Below are 8,884 nucleotides of genomic sequence, written 5' to 3' on the forward strand. Positions count from 1 at the left end.
GGCTTATGTTCACAACTAATCCGAAAAGGGAAAATGAGTCACCAAGTTCAGCTCCGGCCCCTTTCTTAAAAATATTTTCTCATATAGAAAAATCATGGAGCTAAAAACAAACAAACAAACATGAGATATGGTCTATAAGTCAAAATCTCTCTAAATTCCATTTGTTTCAGCAAGTCACCTAGAAGACTGGAACCGAGAGGCTATGAAATAGAGGCCCCCAGCACAATGAAATCAGCCTGCTATAAAAGGCGACACATGCCAGTCTCTCCTCCCCGACGGCAGATGCCACACCCTGAAGCAGACAGAAGGCACTGCCGTCTGTAGGGGAAGCACGACACAAAGCCAGCAGGACTTGGTTTTGTCTTTGAAACCACAGAGAATGCCGAAATACCTTTTTTAAAGCATTCCTGCTGCAGATGAGTGTCTGGCTCCTATCATTTCAACTTCTAGTTTTGAAACACACCTCAAGAAAACAAACCAAAAGCCTCTTAGAGTTTCATTTAAAAATCCACGACTTAGACCAAACGGCAATTGTCAGGGGCCCGCTAGAGAGCCATGACTTAGGTTCACATTTCACAAACGCACAGTTGGAATTATAGATGATAACTCTCTCCTATCACTTGCCTCAATCCCTGTATGGCAACCCTACGGTATTGTTTCCTTTTGATGAAAAAAGGTAGGCGAAATTACCAGGTACCTTTTTCCTAAGGAGGTCTCGATTTCTGTATACCTCTTGCCCAGTTTCAAACAATAATGACACCTTGAATAAGTCATTCAAACCACAGAAGGGGACAGAGGCGAAGGCACAGAAGCTGCCCGGTGGCCACCATGCACCTGTAGCGAACCTCCCACCCACGGGACGCCCGTGCCCTCCTGTTGAGCCAGAAGATGACACATCGTTTTCTTTAAACATTCCTTTTGGGCTACAAAAAAGTTTCGTTTGTTTTTGTTTTTGTTTTTTTTTGTGGGGTTGGGTTTTTTTGTTTTGTTTTGTTTTTAACTATATGAAAACACCCCTTTTGAATAAGTTTTCAAAATAAGTATTCAAAAATACCCCTTTTGAATAAGCTGAATAAAAGACTTCAGCTTGCCCACTTAAAGAGGATTGAGCCAGATGGTAGTTGGAGAATGCCACAGCTCTGTTCTTTTTGCCTCATCGCAGCCCATCATTCTGTTTGCTTTCAGATTAGGCCCCTTTTACTATTCTGGTTATTTATTCAATAACTGAAACTATCACGATTCACTAACCATCATATTTCTCAGCATTCTTTATGTAATTTGGAAGCAATTTAGAATAAAGCCCTGTCAAGGTTTTACAAATAAGAACTATTAAAGAATAAGGCTTTAGATACTTGCTTTCCTTTTAGATTTATGAGAAATGCGATGAATGGAGCTAATGGGATTTCCCTACTGATCTTGGGCAGGGACTTTAAAAAGCACTAAACAATTGTCCTTTTCACTTCTCTGATTTAGACGTTAGCAGTGAATAACTGAGTAAATGCAAGATATGGGATGCAGCATTTGAAACAACTATGCAGATCAACAGTGGTCCGTAAGTTTAGGAGGCAAACAATTAGGTAGGCTTTGAGAAAGTCCAGGCAAAAATAATTTAAAGAAATCTGGGGACTCTGACAAACAGAAGCAGTATTGTACTTAGTAAGAATATTAAAGCATGGGTAATCAACGCGGATGGGGATAAACTGCACTTATTTACCCAACAAATTTATCTCAAGCTTGCTTTGAGAATGAAGAGATAAATATTATCTTGGTTCTATCCTCAATAGGGGAGATAAACAATTACCTTAAATCATGCCCTGCAACGTCATACAGGATTTGGCCAATAAGGAAGCAAGTTCAGACTTCCCCACCCAACACCATTCCCCACAGCTGTCCCTTCCTGGCAGTGATCAGCCAACGCCACCTCACCCTAATCGTCAATCTGGCACCCTGCAGACAGGACCCCGGGAACCCACCACTGTGGGGGCTGGCCTTCCAGAACCAGAAGTCATGTTTACTATTAGGCTTCGACAACTTCTTCCAGAGTCCCTAGAAGCATAGTAACATCTGTGAAATCTAGGAAGAAACACCTTATTACATTTTAGAACATTGTAGTTTTTATCTTTTATTTGACTCTCAGCATTTTGAGTAGTGTGTAATAAACATTTTTCGTTGTAGCCTACTTTACAAATTTTCTATAACTTTTATTTAGACAAATGTGTTTGGTGATTTTTTTTTTTTCATTTTTATTCCCAGTATTGTCCTCATTCATTTTGCCATCATCAAAGTCTCTTAATGGGCACCTACCAGTGTATTTCAATATTCTCCCCATTCTTTGATTATGTCGTGTCATATAATCACCCATATGACTTCTATCACTGATAATCTGCTGTGTAGATAACGACATTTTATAGATAATGCCGCTCCAGTTCTTCGTAAGTAAAGACTTGGAAGTAAACATACTTGAGGTCATGTATAATAATCAAGAATACAAAGTGGAGGGCTAATCACTTCAATTTTCTGGAAAGATTATAGTGACTTCTCTGAGGACCTTCTGGGTCTTTCTTGTATGTGATTAATTACTTCACAGTACACATAAACTTCTAAAATAAAACCACTCTTCAAGTACAACAAATTCCAAACAACTCATGTGCATTAAATGCAGTGCATGTGTGATTTTTATTTCACCTGCTTATATTCAATCGCTTTGTCCCTAATCCAGTAAGAGACTCCGTCGGCACCTTTAAGGGTAAATTATTGACAGTTCCCTGATTGTTCTGGTAAGAGACAAAGGACTTGGTGATATGCTTTTTTACACAAAATGACAAGTTTCTTTGAGAAATTTCTTATCAATACATTCCTCTAAAAACGTCCAAGTTGTTAAGCAAAATCTTTTTTTTTTTTTTCCTCTCCCTAACTTAAAGTTCCACACTGTGGCACGTTGCTATATAGGCCTTAAAATTCCATGGGCTAATTTCTGGCATCTTCTCTGACCCTCAGATGTCTCCTCTCTCTCTGGTGCTGGTGACCTTTCTCAAGGACCGTGTGTGTTAAGTTTTCCCTCCCAAAGCATAGCCCACAAGGAACAGCCGGGAAGGTGGCCTCATGGCTCAGCCCCATTCATTCAGCAAAAGCGGCTGACGGACTACTCTGCACGAGCACAGTGCTAGACTCTGCACTAGTGTGGTGGGGGTGGGTGGGGTGCGGCGTAAAAGAGGCGGGATTTACCACTTCGAGTGGACCTGCGAGACAGTCCCATGATCACGCTAGAAAATGTCTAAGCGCGCAGAGACAACATGCTCTGAAGGAGAGATACAGGGTTCTAGAATGGCAAAAAAAAATGAGGAGACCTGATGCAAGCAGGGCAAGTGTGGCTTGGGCTGAAAGCTGCAAAGTGGGAGGAATCAACCCGAGAAAAGAAGGGAAAGGGCCTCCCAGACAGCAGGAGGCCAGTGGGGTGGAGGGCAGGGTGGGGCAGGCGGGCCAGGAGCGGCTGCAGGGGTGGGGGCCTGCGGGCTGGCTCCAGGAGCCCAGTTCCATCAGGGCATGTATTCCAAGAGCAGTGCTGAGTAGCTGCAGCCTGTAAGCAGGGGGCCAACACGATCACATCTGGGTTGTCACACACCCCGCTGGCTGCTGGGAAGAGGTGGAGTCAGAGCCTTTGGGAGGTAGAATGGGGGACTGTCCTGGGGACCCAGGCTCATCTCACAGCCCAGGGAGCCCTGGCCACCTTCATTTCTTGAGGCCCCCAGTGAATTATGGTACCAAGAAATAATAAGAGGACCATTAAAAAATCAGTTTATATTAATGCTTGCTTTTTTTTTAAGTTTATTTATTGAGAGAGGGAGAGAACGAGTGGGGAAAGACAGATAGAGAGGGGGGCAGAGGTTCCGAAGCAGGCTCTGAGCCGACAGCAGAGAGCCCAATGCAGGGTTCGAATTCATGAACTGTGAGATCATGACCCGAGCCAAAGCTGGATGCTTAACCAACTGAGCCACCTAGGCACCTCAATGCTTACTTTTTTTAATTTTTTTTTAATTTATATTTAATTTCTTTCTGAGAGAGAGACAGCATGAACAGGGGAGGGTCAGAGAAAGAGAGGGAGACAAAGAATCTGAAACAGGCTCCAGGCTCTGAGCTGGCTGTCAGCACAGAGCCCGACACAGAGCTCAAACCCACAAACCGTGAGATCATGATCTGAGCCAAAGTCGGACGCTTAACCAGCTGAGCCACCCAGGTGCCCCCCCCCCTTTTTTTTAATGTAATGTGTTCAGTCTCAAAAATACAATGCAATCGGGGTGTGCTTTTTACACTTAGAATAACTCTAGGACTTCTTTTTAATTAATTCATACTGCCCGACAGCTGTGTGGTCTGTACTCGACCACAAGTTTAAAAACAATATGATGAAAATCTTTTCATCTAGCCATTCTATCTCTAGGACTAAATGCATCCCCTTACTCGCTGACAACACTGGAAGCTAAATTGGAGACTCTGTAAATGGCTCCCTGGGTCATCTGTCATGATGAAACACAGTCCAAGTGAGAAGAGATGGTAAAGTTGGATGGGGGCAGGAGAGACCATCGGAGTGGAGATAAGTGAACTGACCCCAGAGTCCCGCACTTAAGAACGTGCGGATTGTCCACCGCTCAAGGGCAACCAGCCAGGGAGATGAGTGGGGGCTGCGATCCAGCCAGAGCCTTACGTGCTGCTCATCGAGTCCTAGCACAGGACTGAGTCCACTGGAGGATGGGATTCTCCTGTAAATTTTTCCAATTTACAGGAAGCATGGCGCATGCCTGCAGTGGCCCTGCGTGGGGCAGACGGTGAGAAGCCTCGGTGATGAACTCCCTGTGCATATGAGGCAATGGAAGTTCAGGCCTTGCCTCTCCCTTCTTCCTCCCCCACCCCTTCCTAGCCCATTGTGTGGAGCCGCTGGAAACTCCAGCTGGTATCTCCACCATCCCGTCTGCCCCACCTGTCCATCTGTCCCACCCAAGCTTTCTCAGTACCGGTTCCCTGGCCCTCTGCTACTTTGCTCGTCATAGACTCTCAGACCTAAAGACAGCTGAGAGGTTTTAAGAAGCGGAGAACAGCTCCTCAGATGCATAGAGGGCAAACATTTTGTGACCTGACAGCCTTCTCTCATCTCTAGGAATTTGTGAGATCGAGATGAGCCCTGGAAAACTCTTGGAAACAAATGAACACAATGAGTCAAGACGTCAGCCTCCTCTTCCCTCCTGTTCCCACGGCATCGGGGGGCGGGGGGGGGGGCACCATGCCTGTTGTCACCGATCTAAAGGATGCCTCTGTGCAGTACGGCTGCTTGGCCCCCGGAATTACGCAGCGAGGCTCTCCGATCCCATTTGCCAAAGGCCGGAGCTGGCATTTGTGGTCTCTGAAAGGGGACACGGGAAGAGAGCAGAATCCTAATTTAGGAAACGCCGTGGCCCAGGCACTATCCTTGTTTTGTGTTGATCTGGCTTTCGGCCACTTTTCCACAGCTGCAAACCTTGGGACAAACCACCTCGCGTTTCTGAGGAGGAAAGGAGAGGGAAGCCCCGGGGTCAGGGTAGTGTTGGGGACACGCTGTGTGCCTTTCCTGCTCACTCACGTCTCTGTCGAGGGATAGGGCGTCAATCTAGAAAAGGGAAAACTTCAGGCAGAAATAGTTGTATTGAAATCAACAAACCAGGCCACTTCTAGGCTGCTTCGAGGTTTTTTGTTTATTTATTTTGAGAGAGAGAGAGACAGTGCAAGTGGGGAAGGGGCAGAGGCAGAGGCAGAGAGCGAGAGACAAAGAGAGGGAGAGAGAGAGTCCCAAACAGGCTTCCCACCACCAGTGCAGAGCCCAATGAGGGGCTTGAACTCACTAACTGAAAGATCGTGACGTGAGCTGAAGTCAGACGCTTAACCGACAGAGCCGCCCAGGGGCCCCTAGGCTGCTTTGAGTTTTATAACCATTATTACTAAACTTCTGTTGTGTATGTATATCCTGTGTCCCACACTTCACATACATATAGCAGAGAAGCAAGCTGCCTAACCCAATATTGGTTCTCTTTACACTTAATAGTTGAAGCCCCAATTTTTAACTGGGTACATGACCACCCGTTAAAAAAAGAAAAGTCTGTATTTCCCAGATCCCTTGAAGGTAGGTGTGCCGGTGCACTTAAGGGGAGCCAAGGCACTGGCCTTCCCATCTGGTTTGTGAGTGAGAAAAAACAAACTTCTAAATTGTTAAAAAAAAAAAAAAATGGGGGGCGCCTGGGTGGCTTAGTCAGTTAAGCTTCCGACTTTCCCTTAGGTCATGATCTTGCGGTTCATGGGTTCGAGCCCCAGGTCAGGCTCTGTGCTGACTGCCAGCTCAGAGCCTGGAGCCTGGTTCAGAGTCTGTGACTCCCTCTCTCTCTGACCCTCCCCTGCTCAAGCTGTCTCTCTCTCTCTCTCCTAGAAATAAATTTTAAAAAACATTAAAAAAAACGGATATTTTTTGCTTCGCTTTGGGTTTTCCCTCTTTCGTCTTCTTCTTGTTTGTGTGTGTGTGTGTTTAGTAAGAAACAAAATCTAAACCTGATACAATGCACATGATTTCTCATATAATTCTCACAACACTTCGAGAATTCTGTAAACGACAGGAGCCTTGATTTCATCTTATAGGAAACACAGAAAATAATAGTATCTACTTCACCGGCTTCTGAAGATGAAGTCAATAATCCCTACAAAGTTCTGAGCACGGTGCCTGGCACAAGGGAAGTGTATGATATCCTTCTCTATTTTATTAAGCCCCTTAGGTGTCTCTACCCCCATGGGGCTCTGCACGGACACTGTGTAGCATCTTGGGATTCTCTCTCTCTCTCTGCTCCCCCATCACTGTCTCTCTCAAAATAAGCAAATAAACTTAAAATATAAATAAAATAAAGACAGGACTCCTAACTTCTTTTTTATTTCCTTCAAAGGTATACGAATTTTTTCTTAAAAGGTCAGCTCAACCTATTACGTTACTAGAAGGTGTAAGCTATATTCAGAGAGCTACCACTCTGTGAAACTGACTTTCGATTTCCTCTCCAGGAAAGACTTCATTATCCTTGCAGGCTAAAGGAGTATCATGTGAGCATGTGATCTGTAACTGGAGAGAGTTGCTTTGACTAGGTTTAATGCTTGACCTCGTCACAGTGAAGTCTCAGTCTGTACTAGTTTAGCATAGCACTTATTTATAAACAACATGATTATTACTACCGATACTACGAGATAGGTTTCCTACTGACCTCAACAGCAAACAGGCGCAGCCAGGTGGCTCAGTTGGTTACATGTCAGACTTCAGCTCAGGTCATGATCCCATAGTTTGTGTGTTCGAGCCCCACGTCAGGCTCTGTGCTGACAGCTTGGAGCCTGGAGCCTGCTTCAGATTCTGTGTCTCCCTCTCTCTCTCTCTCTGCTCCTCCCCTACGCACACTCTGTCTCTCTCATAAAATAAACACTTAAAAAAATTAAAAAAGAAACAATGCAAATATTTCCTCTTTTTAAAGCATGGTAAAACTTCTGTGGGTTTTTTTTTTTTTTTGGAAGGTTATTTCTATTGAGAGAGACAGAGACAGCATATGAGCAGGGAAGGGACAGAGAGAGAGAATCCCAAGCAGGCTCCACGCTGTCAGCACAGAGCCAGATGTGGGGCTCGAACTCGTGAAACCGAAACATGACCTGAGCCGAAACCAAGAGTCACGCGCTTAACCGCCTGAGCCACCCAGGCGCCCCTCAACTCCTGTGGTTTTTTGAAACTGAACCAAGAACTCATGTAGAAAAGCCCATGGATGATTTTAAGGGAAATTATTTTTTAATCTCATTAACTTTTCACCATATGCTGTTCATTTTTTATATCCTGAATAGGCTGAAAATGAAAATAGACCAAGCCAGTATGCTTCATTGGGGGCATATCGTTACGAGGATGACATACACAAACTGGGAAGTTCAGAGAAAAACATAAGACAATTAAGAGGACTTTTGAAGAGGACTTAAAAGGTTTTTAAAGCTCTATATGTTCCTTAACTAAGCAGCTCAGGAGGCAAGCGGGAAAACTGCTTCTCACCACATGAAAAGAGTGTTACCTCTGGCGGCTTCCCGATCTGTAGAAAGAAGTTGGATTCACATCTTAGTTCCACATTTATGGGCTGTGCAAATTTTGGCAATTTACTTAACTTTTTGGGTAGCAGAATGTACATGAAACACTGAATACCTTGCATGTTTTTGGTTTGGGTGGGGGGGTTAGTTGGAATAAGAATTAAATAAAAAAGCATATATACATAAAGTACTTAACATATGGCCTGGAATTAAATAGATAAGTGGGGTGTGGGGCCAGGGTATGCACGCGTGTGCATTTAATTTCTAAGTAGAATAAGCACCTGTCATGTGATTTCAGGAAAACCAGGTATACGCCACTCAATCCCAAACATTTCTCCTGCTACCTAATTAAAATTTCTCCATTAAAGACATATGGATTTGTTCCTTTCTTTAAAGGCTCTGAGCCCTCTCAAAATACAAATGCGTGTCTACTGAGTAATACCTGAAGCTTTTATCAGTCACTCACATCTTATTATGAATATATTTCGGATCCATTCCTGAAGGCCTGCTTTGATGCAGAAGAAGAGGAGATGAGAAAGTGGCTGCCGGACCAGAGAGGATGAGCTGAAGCAAGATTGAGTGCAGTGAACAGGGCTGCGATGTTGGGGATAAATTCTCTTCACTGCACGGTACCCCCTCATAAACAGCTCCCCTCCCCCCCCCCATTCCCGGGCTGAAAGTGGAAAGGAAAACACACCAACATATTGAGCCCGACCCAGGACCTGAACTCACAAACAGTGAGATCACGGCCTGAGCCGAAGTTGGACGCTTAACC

The sequence above is a fragment of the Hyaena hyaena genome, unplaced genomic scaffold (assembly GCF_003009895.1).
Source record: "Hyaena hyaena isolate Hyena2069 unplaced genomic scaffold, ASM300989v1 scaffold_81, whole genome shotgun sequence".
Lineage (NCBI taxonomy): Eukaryota > Metazoa > Chordata > Mammalia > Carnivora > Hyaenidae > Hyaena > Hyaena hyaena.